Source organism: Ailuropoda melanoleuca, chromosome 3 (assembly GCF_002007445.2).
Source record: "Ailuropoda melanoleuca isolate Jingjing chromosome 3, ASM200744v2, whole genome shotgun sequence".
In the NCBI taxonomy this organism is placed as follows: Eukaryota; Metazoa; Chordata; class Mammalia; order Carnivora; family Ursidae; genus Ailuropoda; species Ailuropoda melanoleuca.
The window spans coordinates 128,191,158-128,216,581 of record NC_048220.1 but is presented as its reverse complement, the minus strand read 5'-3'; the positions used below and the strand labels follow the sequence as shown (position 1 = coordinate 128,216,581).

Here is a 25,424-nt window from a genome sequence, read left to right as displayed (position 1 = left end):
TAAGTTGGTGTGGTCATTTCCTCCAAGGTTCTCGCTAATAAGCTAAAGAATAACACCCAAGAGTTCTTGCTTCGCTCTCAGCAGCCTTTTTAACTTCAGTAGCAAGTGACAGTCCCAGATGTAACGTGATCCTCGATCAAGTTAGCAGTGCTAATACAGCTGTGACATTATGCCAGCTGCTTCCTGGAAGTCTCATTCTACTGTAGCTAGGATTTATTTCACTATGTGGAAATTGGTAGCAAGAATGCTCTCAGGGTAACTTAAAGATGTTAGGATAAAAGCCATCTGGTACCCAATTTTCTTTGATCCAGGACTTGAACTGCCTCTGAAAAGCAATGAATGAAGAAATGGGGAGAGAGGGCCTGACAGTTTTATTGGAAATTCCTTCCCAAGATAGGGCATCATTCCTCATGTAACGCATTCTTAGAGAAACATCAAGAAAAAATGTCCATAGTTAGAAGAAAAAAATGCTTAAAGATAATTTCCTTTCAAAGTTACTTGTTTGAGGACCTGTGAGTGTACTAATAAACAGCATGAAAACAATCACTACACACTTCAGCATGTTTTTCTACGTGAATTTATAGCATAGGCACTAAATTGGGATCAACCATACAGCAAACTGTGTTCTTGCTGTTAAACCTAAAAGTGCAAAAAGACGTGACATTAACTTGTAAAATTAGTCAAAATATTATCGGTCATAAAATATCTACTTAATTTATAAGTATAGTTATTACATGTGGATAAGCACAGTAATCATAAGACAGATCTTTTGACATGCATTTATGAGATGGTCAGGCTTAAATAAAAGAAGCAGACAATTTTATCAGCACTAATTTTTTATTCTAATTATGCTTCAATATTTGCACAATACTAAAAAGCTCATTTGTAGATAGCCTATCTTATCTCCATGTGGAGGCCCATTACATAAAAAAGAATTAACTCCTAAATTATACATCTGTAGCTGAAACATAAAATTGGAATAGCGTTGCATTAAATTTCATCTTCTTGAGGGCAGAAAGGACCAGATTGTAATTTATTTTCTATTTTTCATAATGCTCGGCTCAATGTTTAATAGTACTCTCATTGTAGTTTTCAACTGAACTAAAAAGACAATACAAGGTTTATTTCTTTATTTTCTATTCTTTATTCATGTTTTTAAGTCTTAAATATATCAATGCTTAAGTGTAGACTCTAGACTCTAAAACATGGTATGAGTTTTGTAGATACTTGAAGTATTAAGCTAGATTTTAATGAGCACCCCAATAGACTAGTTGTACCAATTGTTGCGTGTGGATGTGTTTTGTTTTCCACAATCTCAATGAAGTATGTTTAGAATTTTCACGATGTAGCCGGGGTCACTAAGGTTCAGAACTCTTCCCTCACACTGCTTATGGAGCACTTTCTACGTGCCATACATTTTGCTATAAGGAAGCTGTCAAATTTGAACAAAGCTGAAACAATTCTCACCGTCTAAGAACTAACAGTGTTGATGGGTAAAAACAGCACCTATTCCAAACATAGACGTCTGAGAAATCTTTCTGCAAGAGATCATATCCTACATGACACACAGGGAAGAGGAAACAGTGTCATTGTGTGTACATGCATGCATGATGTATGCAAATCTGCCTGGTAGTTAAACTGAGTTCTGGCAACACAGTGGCATGCAACTGTGCTCCGTGAATTGGAATAATGGATCATGAATATGTAATGGGTCAGGAACAGGGAAAAGAATGTGCAAAGCTCAGGGGAAAAGAGGACAATATGCACTGACAAATGGAATCACTTCACTTTGACTGTATGACACAATTCTTAAGATGCCTAAGCTCAAACCTAAATTCAGGTCCCCAGGCCTGTTATTGATACAGAATCCAAGTCTCCTGATTCTTCAGCCGCCATTTTCTCTACCTCAGTCAGGCCTGTCTTATCAATGAGGAAGCAGAAGGCAAGCTAAGAACAGAGCACAAGAGGACACCCTGCAATCAATCTCCCCCCACCTCCCCAGGTGGGATATGTGTGACATTCCTCAGGCGCTCCTGCCTGAGCTAAAGCTAAGAGAAGGAAAAACAAATGGTTAACTTTCCAGATTACAGTCCTGCAGGACAAGAGTCTCCCTCAGTTTACAAATTTCTTAGTGGTTTACAAAAAAAAAAAAAAAAAAAAAAAAAAAAAAATTTTTTNTTACAAATTTCTTAGTGGTTTACAAAAAAAAAAAAAAAAAAAAAAAGCATTCTTATCAATAGCTTAATTTCCAGAGACCCACAGACTCAATTTCCTGGAGCCCTAACATCAACCACCCATCCATAGTGATGTAGGAAGCAAAGGTAGAAGGGAATGTAAATAAAATAAAATTTCCTTATAACTTACAGCCCATTGACAAGTCCTTGAAACAGGCAGTGACATTCCTCTAGGGAGTTAACTGCCTGGATGTTGACACTTTGCTAAGGGCAAAAGGCAATCTTAGCCTGACCCCCAGGATCCCCTAAGTCTACTCTAACACATAAAAATTCCTTCAGAAACTTCCTTTATATCACACTCCCCATCATAAGATACATGTTGGCAATCATTCCCAAAGTATATGACCCACCAAAATACATCGAAAGGGTCTCGTTGAGTAAGGGACAGGCAGGATTAGGTAGGGAGAGATAGGTAGGGGCTATGTGATCAGGCTCACAGAAATCCCCAAAATGTGGAGATGTAAGGAAACCAGACATAAGGGATCAAGTCATACCACTCTGCCCTAGGTGTCCGAGGTGGGGTCTGTTTAACAGTCACTTGTTACCAACAAAGAATTACCAGACCCCAAAGAAGAAGTAAGCCATTAAAGATGTTATCACCAGTCCTTACTCAAACCAGGATGTCATGAGATTGTTAAGGCCACAAGCTCCCTGGTCAGTTCTAAATAAGACTGTCTGTGGAGCCCATGTTGGCAACCCTGTTGAGACCCCTCTCACTCCAGAGAGCTTTTTCGGTATCCTTACTTAATAAAATTCTATTGCTTTGCTCACTCTCCTTTGTCAGTGAGATTCATTCTTCGACTCTGTGAGGAAAGAATCTCGCTCTCCTGTTTCATTATGACTTTATGGGCCCTATGTAGTTTACCTTTGTGGGCTTCTTCCTCAATGAAATAATAATAGCAAATGTATTTTACAATGGCCTTCATGTAAAGACACATATATTAATATTACATATTAAAGCATTGTCTTTGACCTAAAAGTTCAATTTTTACCTCTGATTTTAAAAGAAATAAAACCACTTTCACAGGTCTCTCCCTAAAAGTACTGGGGGCCCTAAGTTCTGTGCCTACTCTGCCTAATGGAGAAATTGGCTCTGACCTTAGCAGCAAACATATGATCAACTACTTTTGAACTGAGCTTCAGAAATAGTTTTTCTCTCATAATTTAATCTGATGGATATGGAAACAGTTTTAAGGTAATGTTACATGATGTGTTCAGTCTCAAATAGTTAGTGTCATAACCAGAAATATAACTCAGGTCACCAGATTTCACTTGCACTCTTCTGAAATGTCTTACCTAATTTAATAATGAATAGATGTTATCATAATTAAAACTTACACTTAAATACTATTATCAAGAAGACATCCTGGCTAGCTTCCCGTTTGCTGAGCACAGAAAAGATGAACACACACGTAGTGGGAGATTTCACGCCACAGGAAGTGTTTGAACTACAGACCATGAAAGTATTTGGACACATATAGTAAGATTCTGGATAAAGAGTATCTATTAGAAATGTTAATGAAAATGTGTTTGGACATGTGAATTCCACAGATTGCTTTTGACTTAAAACATATCATTGACAGGGGCTCCTGGGTGGCTCAGCTGATTCAGCAGCCAACTTTTGGTTTCAGCTCAGGTCATGATCTCAGGGTCCTAGAATCAAGCCCCCGAGTCAGGCTTTGAGTTCAGTGTGGAGGAGTCTGCTAGAAATTCTCTTTCTCTCTCTCCCTCTGCTCCTCTCCCTGCTACACATACATGGAAACCAAACAAAAAAACCCATATCACTGACCTGCTGAATTTTAAGTATAAATTTGCTATTCAAGTCCCTTTGAGAACAAAGGTTCAGTTGCAGTCTTTCTTTTTAAAGAATTGTGTCTTTAGAAGGAAAGTTAGAATTAAGACTGAAAATTAGTTAATTAAAATATTAAAAATTTTCTTAAAAAAGCATGGCTACATGTAGTAGTTTCTGTTCTTTACTCTGACTAACTTCACACCCTGCTCCTGGCCTCATCACTATCAGTCAATTCTCAGTGATGCCTCTTGGAATTCCAACTGAAATATGGCTCTCGGCATTTCATGTGATAAGTTTTATGACCACCTATTTTAAAAAGTTTTGGTTTCCATGTATGTGTATCTGCCTTTTTGTTGTTGTTGTTGTTGTGCAAACAACAATGGAGGAATTATCACCTGTCTGTCATTATTTTTAACCATTAGAAAGTATTACAGTGTATAAGTCTGCTTTACTGATTAATTTAGTACCTACATCCAGTGAAATACAAAAAAAGTCACTATAACAAAAATCTACACTATTGAAGGCAATGAAATTTATAAGTTTTCAGATGCTAAAGGAAACAACAGGTTCCTGAAACAATTATATACTTGACCCATGTTCAGTAACAATCACTGTGGGAACTAGAAAGATGCATCATTTAATAAGAATTTAGTGAGTTAAGATCAGTGCCAGAAGCAGGTAGTACATCTAAATCCTGGACCATTAAGACATAATCTATAAAATGACATTGACTCAAGTTAACTGCAAACTACTGCTTCAAGAACACTGCTCAGCATTTCCCAGCTCCTTGGATGGTTGGTATACCTTCAGCATATAACCCCTTCCATGCGTGCATGATACATTCTGAATTTCTGCATGGGGATTCTTATTCCATGGTGTTACATCCTGACTTTTGATCATTCCTCCAAACATGACTTTCGCATCTTGGAAAAAGGCATATTTTTATTGTTTTGCGTGTTTGTGTGTGTATTTGTGTTCTTGTGCATGGATGGCTTTTAATAGAGTGAGTTAATCAAAGGAAATATTATATAGCATGCATTTCCATTTGAGGACTTTTTAACTTATTTTCCTGCCTACTACAACCACCCAGAAAGAACCATAAATACCTGGGAGTGGGGAGATGAGTAGGGGATATAGAAAAGAAATTGAATGTAGATTAAATTTTCACTTTTTTTTCCCTCATAAGTCAGCTATAGAATGAAAAAAGTGGTCACAAAGAAGGCATATACCTCAAGTCTTAATTTTCAAAAATGGTAGTCTCCTGTATTCACTCAAGATCTCTCCTGATTTCGTCAACACGAATATTCAACTTTTTAAGCCCAACACATTGATCACTTCCATAATTTATCTTGGATTATAGCATTATCATTTGATGATAAAACTCTAAAAACAGAGCTGACTTCAATTTTTACTTTTTATTTTATTTTATTTTATTTTATTTTATTTTATTTGAGAAAGAGAGAGCACATGCACATGATCAGGGGAAGGGGTAGAGGGAGAGAGAGAATCCTCAAGCAGACTTCATGCATAGCGTGGACCCCAACATGGGGCTTGATCCCAAGACCCTGAGATCACCACTGGAGCCAAAATCAAGAGTGGGCCGCTTAAGTGACTGAGACACCCAGACACCCCTGATTTCAATTTTTGATATAGGAGTAGGACAACTACCAGGGAAGAGATAAAACATCTGTGGTATATCCATAGAAACAGAGAACACAATGTGATAGGAAGCATAGCACTGTGCGTAAGTTGAGGTACCAATTTCTGCCCTCCTCAGCTTTAGTTATAAAGACCATTCAACCTGTACTCTTGGTCTATGGATTCTAAAGCAAATCAAGCAGGATCCATGTGTGTGTGTGTGCGCACGCGCAACACACACACACATCAACAGATCGACAGTAGACTCACATGTCTAACTCTGAATTTACTTCAAAACACCAAAGAATAAGAATCCATAACACTGAGAAAAGGACGATAAAACTATATGACAAGACACAAAAAACAATATATCATTTAAGATCATAAAGCTTGTAGTGGTCCTTTCCAATTCCATCCCCCCCAAATATTGGATATGTCTGGTGTGCAGTGCAAGTGCATCCTAAGTTTGCAATTACAATTGAAATTGTGCAACTGGAAAAAATTAACTAAATTTGGAGGCTAATCAAAAATAGCTTTAGTGTATATATCCACATCATTGCAAATGGCAAGATTGCATTCTTTTTATGGCTGAATAATATTTCATTACTCTTTATCCACTCATCAGTTGATGGACACTTTGGCTGTTTCCATAATTTGGCTACTATAGATAATGGTGCTATAAACATTGGAGTACATATGTCCCTTTGAATTAGTATTTTTGTATTCTTTGGGTAAATACCTAGTATTGCAATTGCTGGATCATAGGGTAGTTCTATTTTTAATTTTTTGAAAAACCATATTGTTTTCCAGAGTGGCTGCACCACTTTGCATTCCCACCAAGAGTACAAGAGGTTCCCCTTTCTCCACATCCTCGCCAAAACCTGTTGTTTTTTGTGTTGCTATTAAATTGAATAAAATTTTTTAAAATGATATATTTTAAAATTTGTAGGTTGTAGGTAAAGAAGTGCTTAGAGGGATACTTATAGCATTAAATATCAATTTCAGTAAAGAGAAACATGTCATGTCAAATCAATTATCTAAGCCTTTTTTAAATAGACTATTAAAAGAAGAATTAATCTTAAATCAAGGAGACAAAGGCATACATATACACATAATAAATATATGTTTAATATAATGATATATTACATATATTATGATCTTTTATAAGAGACATAATAAAATGAAAAGACAAGTCATAAACTTGGGGAAAATAATTACAAATACATATGTGATAAAACATTTATCCTTATTACATTAAAAAATATCAAAGTCAATAATTAAACAACCCCATTAAAAATGGTTTGATATAGGCTTGAATAGACATCTCAACAATAACAACAAAATACTTAATGCCAAATAATTACATAAAGAGAAGCTCAACATCATTCACCATTAATAAAAACTTGAAAAGTGAAACCACAGTGTTTACTATTATATTACATTAAATAGCTAAAATAAAATTTAAAAAAGACATTAATAAGTGTGGGAAGGATGCAAAGCAAATTAAACTTCTATACTTTGCAGGTGGGAGTACAAAATATTATTGCAACTTCAGAAAACAAATTGAGGTTTCTTAAAATGTTACACATGCACTTACCATTTGCATAACATTCTCATTCTATGTATTTGTCCGGGAGAAATAAAAACATTCTTTCACATGAAGCTGCAGTATATGTAAATGATTATACCCATTATTCATAATTCATTACCATCAAAAACTGGAAACAATCTGAATGTCCTCAAATGGGTGCTGGGCAAAGGAGTTTTGGTGCAACCATTCACCAACATGCTCCTTGTCAGTGGAAACATATGAACTCTGACAGCAACCTGGATGAATCCCAAATGCATGAAAAGAAACCAGACTTGAAAATCATATATAGTGTATAACTCCATTTATATGACATTCTTGAAAAAGTAGAAATATAGGGACTCAAACTACAGAAGATTAGTGGTTGCAGGGATCTAATTACCACAAAATGACGAGGGAACTTTTTGGGGAGATGGAAATGGTCTGTCTTTTCTGTGAGGGTGGCAATGAGATTGTATCCATTTATCAAAATTCATGGAATTTTACACTAAAAAGGATGAGCTCACTGTATGTAAATTATACCTTCATACAGATGGCTAATAGGTAACGAAAAGATGCTCAACATCACTAACCATCAGGGAAATGTAAATCAGAACCACAATGAGATACCACCTCGCACCTGTCAGGATAGTTATTATATAGAAAGACAAATGTCATTTTTCAAAAAGGCTATTTAGCCTCATTGTACTACCATTATCAAATATTAAACATTTCAATAATTTTAAAAGCATTTAAGAATGTGTACTTTTGTAAATTATCCATAAAACTAACTACCACATAGTATTTATAAATCTAAACAGGCAGTATCCGGGAAAGGTTTATTATTTTGAAATTCTATTCAGATTGAAGGGTCCTTTACTCTACTCTGAGACACTGGTGGCCCAAAGAAAAAGGTGCCCTATACTATAAGCCCCATCTTGCTTCCTGGTATTCTTTAATTCTAGCTAGTTACCAGTTGTCAAAACAACAGATTAAACCTAACACCTCACAGTGTGCTAAAGATCTTTTTAAAATCTACATAATCTCATCAAGACTTTATAACCTGAGTTTGGCCTGACACTCACAGTTTCAGAAAACAGGGAGTCAGGGTGATAGTGCATAAAATAACAGGGCTCTGAAAGTCCATGCCTGCTTATGGGAGTGTGTAATTGAATAAAGTGTTCATCGATGTCAGCGCACTGGCTCATCACACTTGTGTTGATGTCAAGGCTCCTGCACAGAGACTCCTACTGCTAATTAGATGACAGAAGTAAGATTACATTTTCCCTTGGAGCCAGACGCAAAGGTGGGAAAGTTATTCTCAAACGGATTTAGATTTACAAGTATCTGATGGAACAGAACAAAAATAGAGAAGGGCACACTTTTGGGAGAGCCAGCTAGACAAACAAACTTGACAGAGTTGCATTATAAATGAGAACAAAAGTTATGAAAGACACCACCAGGGTCCCACTGTTTCCACTTTAGTCACACACAAATTTCTAACATAAATTATAAATACGGTATAATATTTTTATGACTTACATGCTAAACTTTCTAACAATATCTTGTAAATCCCAGAGAAATTCAAGAGCCGTGAGTTAGAATTCCATATATGGTTTTTTACACTTTACTGTCTAGGGATGCCTATTAACTATACCTTTCAAAATTATACCTAAAAAAGTCAAATTAATAATTTCTCAAAAGGAGTTGAATTACGTATCATTCACAGAGCTAGGAAGGATTTCATCTGAGATCACACAAATGGAAGTTTTGTTAATATTGAAGCAAAAGCAAATATTCCGTGATGATTTTCATTAAAGTGTTTTATTAATGCATTAAATATTTTATCTCTTAGTCTAACCTAAATATTAAAGATTATCTTGTGATAAAAATTATCAACTCAGTATTATTGTAAAGGTAATTTTATATTTAAAGCAAGCCCCCCCCTTTTTTATTTGAAAACATCAACCTGGACATTTTAGCTGCCTGACAAACTGAATTCTTAGTTTGCTGCTGAAATATCCTTGACAAGAAATGTTAGAATTAGGAAGAAGTACACTAAACAGTGTATGTGACACAATATTTTGTATTTTTAATAATAACATAGACATAGTCTTACAAAATAAGAAGATTGCAAATAGAATTATCACATTTTAAATCGGTGGTAATGAAAAAAGATATGAAATAGTAATGGATTCTGTTAGCAAAATGACCATTGTTCTTGACTTTTCTTACTTTACCTGTCAACACAATATGTGTTGTTCTTTAATGGCTTAATTTACTTATGTTCTGAGTATTTTAGCAAAAAATCTCAAAATATAATGTATTAGCGGTAAATTGCGTTATCCCAGTATTTGTGAAAAAAATAAAAATTTTCATTATCCCATCACTTGATCAATCCATTCAATGAACAACTATTTAATACTTAGTATAAACCAGATCCTGTGATATATAATCAGTATTTAAAGGTATAACGAAACTCTTTGAAACAAACAATGTTCAATGGGGAAAAGAAATATTAACAATATAAACTGAATAAACAGCACTTTTAAAGTTATTAAGATTTGTGCATTTAAAAAACTCCTCATGGCACATGTTGCTAATTGCTACACCCCAATTAATTGAACACCATTCTTTGGGCTAGGGTTTTGGGTGTTAGGCTCCAAGGGTTTGGATAGAATAAAGTGGTGATTATTTAGCACTGAGTTTCAAATTGTATTTTCTTTAGTGTATCTGCAGAAAGTCAGTAATTGTTGAATTTTTAAAGCTTTACTAAGAACCTCAGTATGGAGAGAAGTAAGGATAAACTCCAGAATTCTCACACCACTGGAAAGGAGGAAACCACCAGGAATTCTGAAGAAGGGCTCTCAGGAAAACAAACAGAATATCAAGTGGTCAAAGAGGGTTAGTCTCCTGGCTCCTGACAATTTCTTCCTCTTCTATGCCTCTAGACAACATCTTTAAGGCTTGGTGGGGGAGTGGGAGGGTGGGGAATTACAAGCACAGACTGGGTGGTAGATAGAAATTGGTGATGAATATGTCTAGGTGGGTGAGTCAGAGGGCAGCCTGACAGAATCCCATACAATCGAGCACATTCTGAAGAATCAACTCACCAAATGGGGGAGAGGAAAAGACAAGGAAATGGGACCACAGACTTCAGCCACAAGATTACAACAGGACACTACCAGAAAATATGAAACCAACCATGCTACATCAGAAGCCAGCACAGCTCTGGGGATATCTACCAAAATGGTCATCCCTGAAATGATTACCGTATAGTTTTTAAGGACTAGCGACTCTGCAACAGAGACAAACAGGTATCCAAGAGACCAGGCACTGCCACCACCACAAGACTATGAGGGCTTCCCTGCAACGTTCTGCTTTCTGCTCTTCCCTATTAGACTCCTCTCTACATACACATTCCTCAGCCTGGCTTGAGTCTTCCTCACCACTGCTGACCATCTCCTAACTCCCCTGGACATCTGGCTCTGCTCCCATGATCAGACACCCATCAGAATTACTAATCATGCTGCAAGCTGTCAGATGTCTGTTTATCTCTTCCCGTCCCAGTCCAGAATCCAGGTGGTAACACTAGGTAAGCACTGTAACGCGAGACAGTAGTGCCAAGCAGAGGCTCTTGGAAGCAAACCCATTAAAAGGTATTAGCATATTTTAAGGGGTTCCTGGACTCAGAAATATTCCATATTGGTACACATTCACTTGACATTTTTAGCTAGTTGATCCTTTTTTTTTGTAGGGCCTAATTTTATCTTGAGACAGTTCTGGAAAATCAACTTTCATATATGACCAATTATTACATTCCAACCACTGAGCAAAGTACTCTCACAAATGCCCTTAATTCTTAAAATACTGTGAATTAGATTTCTAATTATATAATTGAGAAAAATAAGGCAAAATCACCTAAGATGCATGTGTTGGGCTACAGAAAATAACATCATATTAAATAGCTTCTTAAATGTAAATTAAATTCTTTAATCCTAATTTCAATAAACAGTAGTTTTATAGGCCATTTAAAAATTGCATTGACTAGGGTCATCTGTATTTTTGCTTCCACTATGCTAATTGTAGCTGATTAAATTTAGAGATAGACATTTAAATATTAATATTTTTTCATATTATAAATATGAATGTTTGGCCTCCATTTGAAAAAAAACACTTATGAATAAAACATTACATTTTCTTTGAATGGCAATGTTAAATAGCTCTACCAAATGGAATTATGATCCCTGAATACAGAGATTATATATTGATTTAATTTATTTCTGGTGAAATCTTCATACTACATCAATAAATACTTCCTGGCAATATTCTCAATATTCCTCAGTCCAAATCCTCAAGAAGATTTTAAGTGGCTGTACTTATGTGCATTTGGGGGCAAGAACTTAGGGATGCCTCCCCTTTTACTGAGCTCCTGAGAGGATAACAATTCACCCCTTGGCTGTCTCTGAAGGATCAACAATCAATACTTATTAAAAGACAATAAAAAAAGAACAAAACACCTCTAAAGGGTCAACACTGGCTAAGCGACTATTATAGGCCAGACATATTTCTATATAGTTTAAGTACTGCTTCCCATTTTAGATTATTTACTGCTCTGGAAAAGGACTTTATTTTTTTTTTTTAAGATTTATTTATTTTTTTGAGAGAGAGAATGAGAGAGCAGCTAAGGAGCAATGGGAAAGGGAGAGAATCTCCAGCAGACTCCCCACTAAGTGTAGAGTCCAAACCCAGGGGCGGGGGACAGTTGTCAATCTCACAACCCTAAGATCACGACCTAAGCCGAAATCAAGAGTCAGTTACTCAACCAACTGAGCCACCCAGGTACCTCGTGAAAGGACTATTTTTTACTTTGTTTTTTATCCCTAGGACCTAGTATGGATCCCTGTACATACAGTCACTCAGTGAATTATTGGAAACAATTACTGGAAAGTAACATATTATTTTTCCTTGGCAGGAACCCACAACTAGATCATATAAACTATTAATCCCATTTAATTGGTAAATCACACAAATCTGTGGAATTATGTAACATGTCTCATGTGACATAGCTAGTAAGTGCCTAAACTAAGATTTTAGAACAGTCTCTTTCTTTCCTCTTTATTAGATGATCTTCTAACAGTAGACTATTCAACTTGTAAACCAGCAATAAACATAGTTATGGAAGAGATTATAAAACAGGATCACTAGAAATGTTGTTTAAAAACACCTATCTCCTATTTTTCAGCATAGGTTTTTATTAATTGGTAGGTATATATGTCTAACATGGTCCCCAGTGATCCCTTCCCCCCTGGTACTCACAATCATGTGTAATCCCTTCCTCTTAAACATTGGGCTGACCTAGTGACTTGCTTCTAACCAACAGAATACAGGAAATGTGAAGAGATAATAATTTAAAAGATTGTGACTTACATCTTACTAGCAGACTCTCTCTATTGCCTTCTCTGTTTACATGCTCGAATGACAAGCTGCCATGTTGGAGAGGATCATGTGACAAGCAGCTGACCCTGGCTCGTGGCCAAGAACCATCAAAGAACTGAGGCCCTCTGTCCAACAACCTGTGAGGAACTGAGTTCTGCCAACAACCATCTATTCAGTCCCTCTCATGGTCCCTTTGACTGCAGCCTGTGAGAAAGACCCTAAAGCACTGGACCCAGCCAACTTATGCCTGGATTCATGATCCACCACCACTGTAATATAATCAAAGTATGCTGTTTTAAGCAGCTAAATTTTCCGATAATTTGTTACATGTTAATACATAACTAATATAAAATTCAAAAAAAATAATTAAAAAAAAATCATATATTCTAGAAAAAGCTATCAGTTGCTTATAATCATTCAAATATATGTAGTAAAGGACAAAGTGTCCTAAAGGCCTACTGGAAGTAAGAATAATTACTTGAACTATTATATATGCTGTTTTTTATGTGGTTCCAATTATAATAAGGTGCTTCAAAAAGAAAATTTTTCAAAAACTGTTGTTTTTCGTATATACCCCATTTCATATGACTTTAATGCATCAATTCAACCATGCATTGTTTTTTCACATTTCAGCACCATTGAATGGAGAAAACATCTTTCAATGAATGAATTAAAAGAAGTTTATTCTTTTACTAACATAACAGTTTTATAACACATAAAATAACAGTTAATACAACTGATAAACTACAATAATTTATAAATGTGTTAATGGCATAAAATTTTAATATTCTTTTTTTGCTCTGTAATATTGGAATAAAAATCTAGTTTATGAATACAATGGTCCTTAGATATTCAAAAGTCACCTAAGAAAATATACAGCCCTCAAATTTATACACATATTCTTACAATAGTTTAAGAAGTTATTTTTTTCATTTTTTTAAGTTTATTGCTTTCAATAAGTATGGTGAAACTGGTATGACACTAATTGAACTTTGGGAATGCAGGGTAGTTTTTTAACTCATCGAAAATGTACATGGTTATAACAGCCTCTGATGGAATATTATTATTGTAAATTTGAGTCTTTTTAAAAGGATGATTGAATTTTTGAATCAGGATTGTGCAGTACCTTATTTGCAAAGCATGAAGACACACCCCTCAAAGATGTAAGTCACGTCTCCTATTTCTGAGATAAACTTAAGGAATATCATTGTCATCTAGAATAATCTTCGAGCACTTTCATATAAAAAAAAGGTAAAATAGTGCAATGTAATCGTTTTCATTCTACTTTTACTGGAAGTATCTGCTTCTTAAAATTGAAAATGGATAATTGAAGTGCACATCAGCAGTAGAGAACGTGTGGAAAGTGGCCTAGATATAAGCATTCAACTGTTATTATTTCATATTTTGACTATAGCTATGGTGAGCAAAAGTACCGTAAAAATAAAAACTCAGGAAAAACAATGCATTTGTACTCTCTGCTGTAAATATATCTATGAGCAAGTATAAATAACTAGGTGGTTGATAAGACTCATTTTTACAGTGGTATGATTCACTTTTATAGCCTTGCTAGCAAAAAAAGAGATTAAATCATCTTTATTTTCTACATATCCTCTTACTTTTCTGTATGGTAGTTTTCAAAATTTTGTTCATTGTTTTCATTGTATTCTTTGCCCTATTCTTTGGCTTGCAAGCATCCTCTTCACTGGAAAAAAAAATGAAGTTTACCTTTCATTTACTAAAAAATGAAAGGAAGTCCTTGGAAGTATTTGAGGCAGCTTGTGAAGACATTCTCAGTAAGTAAGAATTGGGACCGTGTTGCAACATAGAACATTCTGGCAATTGTCTCAAGCTTTACACGAATTTGGGGGCACATAATTTATTGGTCATTAAAGAACCAGTCTCTTGCAAAGATAAAATATATAGTATAGATGAGATGTTTTTCATTATCTTTTGAGTAGAAAGACTTCTAACAGAAAGGTCTTTGTGGTGAACGGGCTTCTATTGTTCTCCCATCCCCACTGAAAACACCTCGACTTAACTCTTCAATAAGCAGATGTTTCTTGAGTGAAGCATTTAAGAATAGAAAAATTACAGACACAACTTGAAATCTGAGGAATTATTTATTTGTAAGGATACCTAAACACCAAAACTAACAGAGGGTCTTCAGAGCAAAAATATGTGTTCTAGAAAAGTATGACTGAAGTCATATCAGACAGCTAATGCACATAGTCTTATAATTTTGATAGGGTGTTCTCTGGTTCTTTTGTATTATTGATGTTAGTATATGGTTATAATACAAGCACAGTGGATCTGAAAGTGCTAAAAAGTAATTACTCATCTTGGTAGGACAAACAGTGGGAGACCTAAGGACAGACCATATCATTGCCATGATAATTTATGAAGTGGGAAAATGTAAACAAGATGAAAGGCATGTTCAAATAATGGGAACTGGCATAACACAACATGCAATATATTTCCTTTCTAAACCCATAGAGAAATAGAAAAATATCTATTACTGTCATGAAATTAATTCTAGCTTGCACCCTTTTTACAATAGCCATACTTCCTCCTGATTGTATGGTATAGAATTTAGACAATATAAATTTGGAACAGAAAAAGTAAGAATCATGAAGCTGTATTTGCTGATCTCATTGTAATCGAGAATGGACATACGAATTTTTAAAATTCGGAATAATAGAAGGTTGATAAGTATTTGGTAAAGGATCCAGCATGACATTGTGGAAACCAGTGAAATGGATGAGGAATCAGTCCCACTACGTTTTCTGCCATTGCCTTTGACAACCTTCTCATTGCCTGAGCCACCATCTGATGAAGCTAGTTTTGTTGTGTTTTTCAGACAAGATAAGCAGAGTTCCAGGCACAACTATCAGGACCGGTGTCCGCAGTAATTCTGTCTGCCAACTAAACTGATATTTGAGAATGAATCCTGGGCACTATTTAAACTGAGGCAGAGCGCAAGATCCATATTTACCTCGGCTTTCATTCTTCATTTTACCACCTGCTTGCTCATTGTTTACCAGCCGTATCCAAGAGAACAGGGCTTATTTTTTTAATGTAGTCCCCCCCTGCTCTTCTGCTGCCTAGAAGAGTAGCTGATGAAATGTGCAGGCTTTGGCTTCGACCATCATGCCATCTTCAGCTGCAGGAGTTTAGCACCTGGAGGCATTCACATGTTCTGATGTCTCCAGCGAGTGGGCCACCACCCCAGTCCATTTACATACATTCTTAACTATGCTATTTTTTTTAAATTAAATTCAGGTATACTTTATACATAAAAAATGCACGTTTAATGTATACATTTTGATGAGTTTGGATATATATGCATACACGTGTGACGTCATCACCACAAACAAGGTAATTAACATGTCCATCACCTCCAAAAGATTTTGTGCATCCCTTGTTTGCGTGTGTGTGTGTGTGTGTGTGTGTGTGTCTGGTAAAAACACTTAGCATGAGATCTACCCTTTTACATTTTTTAAAGTGTTACACAGTATTATTTAACTGTAGGGTCTATGTCGCACAACAGATCTCTAGAACTTAATCATCTCCTGTAACTGTAACTTTATATCCATGAATGCCAACTCCCCAGTTCCTCTTCCCCACATCGTCTCAAGCTGCCCAGGTTAATCAGAATGCATTATAAACTGTCTCTGTCTATTTTTCTAATGTCATCTCTCATCTGTTTCTTTTGGTTGGTTTTCTTCTCCCTCCATTTATTTCCACTCCTACATCAAGCCATTTCTGCATCAGGATCTTTATACCTGCTGCTCCTGTGTAGAAAGCTCTTTGCTCATATTTTGCATATAACACATTTCACATTTCTCAAGTCTCAACTCAAATATCACCTCCTCAGAAATCTCTATCTTACTTAAAACTAGGCCTCAAAGACATTCTTGTTCACATCACCTCATTCCTTTTGTAGAATGTATCACATTAGTATCATATTAGTGCAATTTTTACCTATTGTTTAACTTTTTGTCATCTATTCCTAAAGTACATTCTACATGACTACAGGGAACTAATATTTATTGTTCTTTGTTGCATCCACAAACACAGAGCAGTGCCGAGAACATTGTAGAACAATATTTTGTTAGCAACAAATCAAATGAAACAGAGAATGAATGAATAACTTAAGTCTTTTCTAAATCTAGGGAGCTTCCCTAAAGTTTTCTATATCTGTCCTGGATTGTGCTTCTTCTCTTGAGTATAAGCCTCCAAATAATATAAACATACCTCTCTAACTTTCACTTGACTTCCAGGTACAATTTAGATTCTCATTTTCAAGCCTATCCATCAGACTGACCTTTTTTATACTGATGATGCCATAAATTAATTCATATATGTGATTTCATAAAGTTATCAGGGCATGTCTTTTGGAAATTACACCTTGAAGCATGAAGTGGTCCTTACTGTGATTAGCCTTGGCAGATGTTCACTACCCAAATCTGTTGGCAATTAGAGGTTATGATTTGACTATAGCATTTTGCAATTTATCTTTCCACATTGTCAAGCTATCATGCTTTCTGTTACTTCAAATTATTTCAATAAGAACCATACACTATTCATGCAATGTTATGTATAATTATTTCATCTTATGCTTTTTTGAAAGAAAATATATATTCCATGACATTGCATGGGTTTAGTTCTTTTCAGCAGATTAAAAAGAAGAGGGGGGTCTATGTGTAGTAATCTTCAAGACATATCCAGGTTTGGTTAAAAAAAAAGTAGATCAGTTATTTCATTACTTGCAAAGGCCAAGTAATATTTAAATGTTCACTCTACTTATTAAAGGAAGAATGACTTTTTTTGTATGTGTTTCCCAAAGCTAATGAGAATTAGGAATTTTCTTAATAATAAATTTGGATTATAATTAGCATTATGGTTTTCAAGATTTCTTGCACTTTTAGGGAAGAACACTGAATATGGGTTCTACACTTAGGGATTTCTTAAAGCTAAAAGACAATAAAAAAAGGAAAGCATAAAATAAATAGGTATAAAACAAATGGTAGCATTGATAAATGTGAATGAAGTTAGTACAAAGTTGGAGCTATTACTAGATTGCAATTATTTTGGAAACCTTGGACATAACTAATACTCTCTATATTAAAAAAATTATTGCACAATCAATTGTTTCTGTTTTGTGTAAATTTAGATGAGGAACAAAATGAAATTTATTCTCCACAATGTTTTAGTAGGCATTCAGATGCTTTCATCGATTCTAGATAAGCAAAGGAATCAAATTCTTATCTATTAAACCATTGGAGTAAGGCCGAAGTCTTGTGTTTATCAATTTGCATGTTGGGTAAGTTCATTCTGTGGCATGACCATAGATTATACTGGTCCTCAGAGTGCATGTGCGGTTTTTGTTTTTTGGTTTGTTTTCTCTAGCAGCTATCTTATAAATATATCTTCCATTTTTTTCAAGAACATCTAAGCAAGATAGTTATTTTAGAAAAACCCAAATCTCTCATCATTATGATTTCATTGAATTCAATATCTCATCCTTTTAAAGCACATATCCCTTTAGTTAAAAAAAATCTTTGCATGGTTGTTACTGTAAAGGAATGGCAAACCTAGCCTCTTGCAATTGCATCAAGTTGTACTTATGGTGAATTTATATCAGTTTTTTTGACAGTGGCACTGTTGATACTTTAGACAGGAAAATTCTTTGCTGTGGTGGGTGGGGGCATCTTGTGCAAGGTAAGACTTTTAGCAGCATCCCGCATCCCCTATTCACCCACTGCCAGGAGCGACGACACTCTGCTCAATTGTGACAGACAAAAATGTCTCTAGAATATTGCCAAATGTTCCCTGGGGAAGTAGAAGCAAAATTGTCCCCAATTAAGAGTCACACAATTATAACATCACCCATAATATTTATATTTAGATGAATAACTTAATTAAGGCCTGAAAGCAAACCCTAAATAAACTGTGTAAGTTTTAAAGGAAAGGAAGATTGAGGGCTGAAATTAGAAGCTGACTGAAGTCCTGAAAAGAAGTAAGCATTGGACATATGTTTGCTAATTAATTTGTATGCAAACTCAGAATGTAAGTCATTTTTTAATAGAATATCATTCTGTTTTCCCATTTCTAAACTATTTTCATAAAAGCTTGAAGTTCAAAATGACCTAAGAGTTCATCTAATCCACATCAGTAACTGTATAAATGCAAAAAAATGAGTCCTCAGAGGGGTAAGTTATTTCCCCAAGGGTTCATACTGGCATAGCTAATCTGATAATCCAAAACTCTAGACTCCAGTCACACCAAATTCCCTAACACATTCTGTATGCTGTCAGGCATACACATTGACTCTCTCCTGCAACACACTGAACCAAAACCCAGGAAAATATCAAAAAGCTCCTTTACACTAAAGTATGTGATTGGTATGGTTTAGTAAGTTCTGTAATAATTGGCATAGAGGCCAGCTGAAAAATTGGCAATTGAGGAATGTGGGAGAAGGAAGAGGCAAGAATGCTTAGGTTAAGAGAAGCTCAAAAAGTCACTTTGCGTAGGTAACAGCATACAGTATCTATTTGTTAGAGTTTTTATCTTAAGAGTCTGTCTAAACATTTATCTTTATTCTTCCCTAGGTTTTCATTAGAATGCATTAACTCAACATATCTTTTTGAAAGAAAATCTTCATTTCTGGTTTGGAGGCAATAATGACAATAAAATATTTGTGGTATTTTTGATGACTTAGTGATCTTGGCTTATCTGATATTTTTCAATAGATACAGTACTGCCCCACATTTAAAAAGAAACAGTTGGCACTAATTTGAAATATGGGAAAAAACATCTATTAGGCCAAATTTACTGATGAAGATATTGATTATTTAAAATACAATTGGATTCTCATAGCCTAGGTATGTCAACATAAATTCCAAATGACTTAAGGAGGAAATGTAAAAGTGAAGTCATTTAATATTTCTCAGACCTTAGAAGGAAAACAGAACAGAAGACTAGAGAAATATCCAGCCACAAATTAATAGAAGATAATACTAAAGAATAACGAAACTTCTAAGTCTTCATTTGCTCTTTCTGTTAGGGCTCTATATCCATACTCTTTACCATGCACCTCTAAAAAGAAGAGCCTCCTTGTTGAGTTAATGACACCCACATCCCTACTCCATTCCCTTTCATGTTAGTCATGTAACTTGGTTAGGCCAGCTGACTCGCAGCCTCAGGATCAAGAGGACTACTAAGGCATTGTTTTGTTTACCCAAGAACATCTTAGCTTATAAATATAAGCTTTAACTATATCTCCAAATATGCATTAATTTCATATCAGTAGGAAAAAGATAATTTGGATACTTTTTGAGAAACAATTGGAGGAAAAAAAACCCCACCACTTAGGATCCTGATGGAATCTAAATCAAAATGAATTGAAAGGTAATTATAAAAATATCACATCACCATATAGACAGCACCTTTTAAAAAAGTCTTTAAAGAAAAAACTGAATACATTAAATAAGATAAAAATACACTAAATGTAAAAGCTATAATAATAACAAATCTACACATTTTTAAGGACAACATGCCTATTTGGAAAAACTGTATGCGACATATATGAAAAAAGATTTAATACTTCTAAGGGACAAAGTACTTTGACCAATTAATAAAAAAATGAGTAAATGAGAGCCACAATAAACCACAATAAAATGAGAACCACAATAAAAAATGAGTAAAAAATGAATAGGCAATACCTCCCAAAAAGATAAGAATCATTATATTATATATTTTTCATTATTTTTGCTGACAAGTCTATTTCAAATACCTTTTCAATATTGATTGAATGACCTGCCTTTTAATTCCTGAATCCCAAGAAAGAATTCCAAAGAATAGATTTCTCAGCCTCTTTTGCAGTTAGGAAGCCCAAATGTGAATTTGTCTGCACAAACTTGATGCATCACAAATTAAAAAGATACATAAATTGGTAAAAGTGTTTGCAGGCACAAGAACCTCAGGGCAATAAAGGATATGATGACTTTATTATTAGGCCTGGTATAGCCAATGGCTAAAAAAATCCAGCTGAAATTAAAAATGAAATGTTGTCATCCCATGGTCTGCAGTAGCAAAATAGCTAATTAAATTATGACCTATGGTAACCTAAAGTAAAATGCTTACTGAGCACAAGGCTTTGAGGAATTAGGTGGCTGTTCCAAGAGAACAATATATAAGGCATGAAGAATGTGCGATAGTGAAAGAGCAGTTGTTTCAAATTCTATTGACAGTTTAAAGAAGAACAACAAGCTCAAAGCCCTAAATCTTGGCTCAGGGTACAAAGAAAAACCATGGGAATTTTGTGACTAATAAAATAAACTTATATCATCTACAACTGTAACCTAAGGCAAAGCATTAAACTCGAAAATTTGATCCTGCCAATTATAAAATGTTAAGTTGGATGCATGCAAAGTTTCATTACTCCCACAGCATGAAAACCAGTGAATTAATTTAGAACAAGTAAGATTCTGAACATTGAAGTAGGGAAATGTGGTAGGATCCAGATGGCTCAGTGTCCCCCAAAATCCCAAACATCCCTGACTCTTCACTGTTAGCAAAAGCAACCCTTCCTTCCAAGTGCAATAAGGCCCTTTTTTGCTTTTGCTTAAAATCCAATAAGGACCTCACTTGAGAGAGTTACTTTACAAGGGAAAACTATTCTTATTATGTCCATCTTCCACCATTTCTAATTACCTCCTGATCTAAATTAGAATCAGAAACCAACGTGCCCAAGGGAGACAATTACAAATTCAGATTCTAGAAGACACGATTAAGCATAAAAACACTGCAAGAATTTTTGGATTTCTATCAGAAACAATCTAGAAAATACATATAGGATTAAATTTTGAAAGTAATAAACCCAGGATTGCAGAATATAATTTTATAATGCAACATTTATTAATATAGTTGCCCTTCCCATAAGTTTAGAATTATTGTGCTAACCTCAGCACATGATAATGGGGTTTGCTTTGTTGCTTTATTAGCTAATTAAAATATGAACTTAATGAAGACTGAGATGCCCAAAACTCTTCACTATTTTGTATATAAAAAAAGATTCATTTAATTAAGAAAATGAGAATGGTAGACTAGTTTTATCATATGTAATTCACTCAATTTACTCCTTATATATCTTAAAAGAGGATAAAAATCCTTCCAAACTGCATATTAAGAAATGCATATATGATGGCATATCAGCATCTTCAAAAAGTATTGTGGAGGTTTTTCCCTGTTAGCTAGAAATGCTGCTAAGAGATTATGCAGTTAAAAAAGCTTCCCTATTTCCATGGGCATGAGGAAACCCTTGAGAATTGGTATTTGAGAGCAAATTTGAGAGTATTTGAGAGCAAATAATACCAATGGACCATCAGATCCAAGATGTAATTTCTGTAATTAATAGTGGTTCAAAAGAGCATTTTTCAGTGACTAATTGATATAGTCCCTAGGACTGAAACAGATGTATAGCACTCCACGTTCTGCAAGAATTATATACCTGAAAATCCTTTAGGTTGGTCAGGCAGAAAAAAAATGATGCTCCAAGTACAACAGAGATTTGTCTCTTCAGGCAAATTCCAGAACTGTGTCACTTCAAAGACTCAGACACCAGTGAATGATTAAGTATTTGACCATACCAGGGTAATAACCATAATAACAGCAGAAATATCTTCTCCCTGGCTTTTCCAAATGAGATTTTTTGGGTTAACTGTGAACTCGGAAGACAGAAATAGCTAGACATTTTGAGAACTTTGATAAAATTCTCAAGCTTATGAAAATACTTAGGGACCTAAAAGATTTTCTGATCCACTACTCAGAATGGGGACAGATGAGTGTTCAAATGGACTTTTGATCTAATTTCATCTCATGATCAGCTCAGCGAAGCCTCAAACCTACCCAATATCAATGTACACAGTTTCTAGGCATATTATTGAAATGAATATGTTCAGAAACTGGAAGAAAATCCCCAATAGCTAGCTAGCATTCATTCTTTTTTCCTTTTTCTTAAATATTTATTTTCATGTTCAGACTTTATACTCCACTCCCACCTTGTCAGCTCATGTACCTAAAGGAAAGAATTAACCATATCCAATGTTACAAATTCCAGCAATTGCATGCCCCTTGTTCTTGATTGCTTCAAGATAGAATTCTGAAAGAATCTCTTTAGTTTTTATGACAGATCTGTCTCACTCTCTTTCTCTCTTTCCTGCCTGCTAGTTATTAAGAGAAAGCATCTAACCTAGATTACTACTATTTTACAACCATAAGGGAGGGGCCTTATCACGGGAAGAATTCAAAACTGTTAATGAAAGAGAATAGATCCAGAGGAAACCAGGTTCTTGAGCAGAATAGAAACCCTGTATCAGGCAACTATAAGGTTGACCCATCTCTGGCCTTCTAGCTAACTGAACCAATAATTATTTTAGAGATGGAACTAGTTTCACTAACTGGAAGTTCACTAAAATTTGCAAACGAAATCGCCCTAACTTTCTGTGACCGGCTGTGAATGCATAACTGGAAATAAAATGGTATTTGTTGGTTTAACACTATATACAGGACAATCTATTATAATTACATTAATTATGACATTTTTTCTAGCCCAATGTTTAATTTTTTCTTGATAAGAAAGCAATTTTTTATTAAACAAAAAGAATTCTCGTCATCTTAACATTAAATGTGAAAAATAATCATGATACCATTATTTACTTGGTAAATATGAGCTATTTCTAAATAAATATCCAGTTAAGAAGATGTTTAATGATCACTTCAGTGCAATTTATACTTCCTGAGAATTTGCCATTTGAACCCCTAAGGGTGTGTTTTGTTACAGGTAATATCTTATTCATTAGAATCATTAAGACATTTCATAAGGGGCTTAAAATTTATCAATGGACTTACTTATTAATGTTTTGTCATAGATTTTACCTGTTATTTAAAAGTTTTAAAAATAGTTTCCAAAAAGTCATAAGGATTTGAAACTTTGAACATTTGAGTCTTAAGTCGAAGTCACAAATTACCCAGTGAGTAGTTTAAAACCTATAACTTCATTAATATAATTCGTAAATCTAGTACACAATGTCAGGTATTTTAAGTTAAATAATTTATGCCTACATTTTCTTCCTAAAATTGAGATGCTCAGACATAATTTATATTCAATTTCATAGAAAAGAATCTAATTCACATCTTGCTGAAATTTGTAAATGGGTGCTTAGAGTCACCCTTTCCGTGTTCTTGACCTTTTGATTAAAGATATAAGTTAATACTTGTATAAATATTTAAGGATTAGGAAATTCACATCACTATTGCTTATACTCTTACTAATTCAAAAATGAACTCATGTTTTGAGTTATTTTTAAGTTTGGCTGTTTTAGTAGATTACTGAACAGTCCTACAGTCCTTAAAAAATAAAGAATAATACAAAAAAATTAAAATTTTGACAGATGCTCTTGAAATTTGTAAATAATTGAAAATTTAAAAATCAAGAAAAAAATTTTAAATACATATTGAGGATGATTAAGAATATAGGAAATTTATTACTCTCACTATGCAATGCTTCTAGATACTTCTTAATATATCACTTAATTTCAGTATAAAATAACCTCTACAAAGGAAAGAGAAGTCTAATTAAAGAAAATATTCCTCTAAATACTGATTTCATGGTCACGAATAAACATTTGATTAAACTGTTATAATACTCAAGCATTACTTTGTTACACAATATAACTTTCTTTTCCTTCTATAATTCTATAAAGTGGTCAGCATCAGTTAATGGACCACTTGTTTAAACAGTTAAATGGTTCTCAGAACAAGTGCTTCCTGGAAATCACTATGTCAGAATATAATTAAGATCAGAGTAAAAGATACAGTTAGTACAAATTTAGAACTTTAATAAAAATATAGAATTCAAAAAAGAAAAAGAGTTTCATGCTTGTCCACTTAATATTTGTGCATAAAAAGGAGTATAGTCAAATGAATCCTAACAGTGACATTTAAATTCAGTAAATATGATGTCAATTGAAAATATGTAAAATATAACTGGCAATAAAGCACTCAGCAATCAGCTTTACAGAATTTACATGTTCAACCACAGTTGTTTCCTTAACTGGTTTGAACTTTTGCTTCATGACTAATTAGCCTTCAGTAACATTCCAGAGTGCGGTTTCCATAGACTAAAAAATTACTGCCATCCTGTCTATGTCAAATTATTTTAACCCAATATCATCCAAAATTATGCTTATAATAAAGTTCATTTTTTTTGAGCTGGGCTCTTGAATGAACAAATGATAAATCACCTTGTGATCTATATAAAATGGATGAGGGGAGGAATGAACTCTTACCAAATGCACACTGAGATTGGACATTGATGAATTGGGGGGTGTAATCTACCTTTTTAGCAGCTGCAGGAGATACAGAAAAAGTCACAAAACATTTTTGACAATGGTATACAAAATGAGGCTGGAGAGAGACCAATTACTAAAATTCTTAGTCTCTATGGACTGCTATGGTATAAAAATACCATTGACTTGGTGGCTTAAATAACAAACATTTATTTTTCATATTGTGGATGCTGGGAAGTCCAAGATCAAGGTGCCAGGAGGTTCATGTCTGCTGAGAATGCACTTCCTGGTCCATAGGCGGTCATTTTCCTGCTGTGTCCTCACATAGTGGAAGGGTCAAGGTAGGCCCCTGGGGTCCCTCTTACAAAGGCACAAATTCCATTCATAAGGTTATGCCTTCCTCA

The 25,424-nt window shown here is 34.6% G+C and overlaps 1 protein-coding gene across 2 annotated transcripts in view; it reads right to left on the bottom strand.

Annotated features, from left to right (window-relative positions):
- The window catches only part of LOC100475228 (cadherin-10), a 173,147-nt gene that overhangs the window by 120,858 nt on the left and 26,865 nt on the right, over positions 1 to 25,424 (bottom strand). The window lies entirely within an intron of this gene.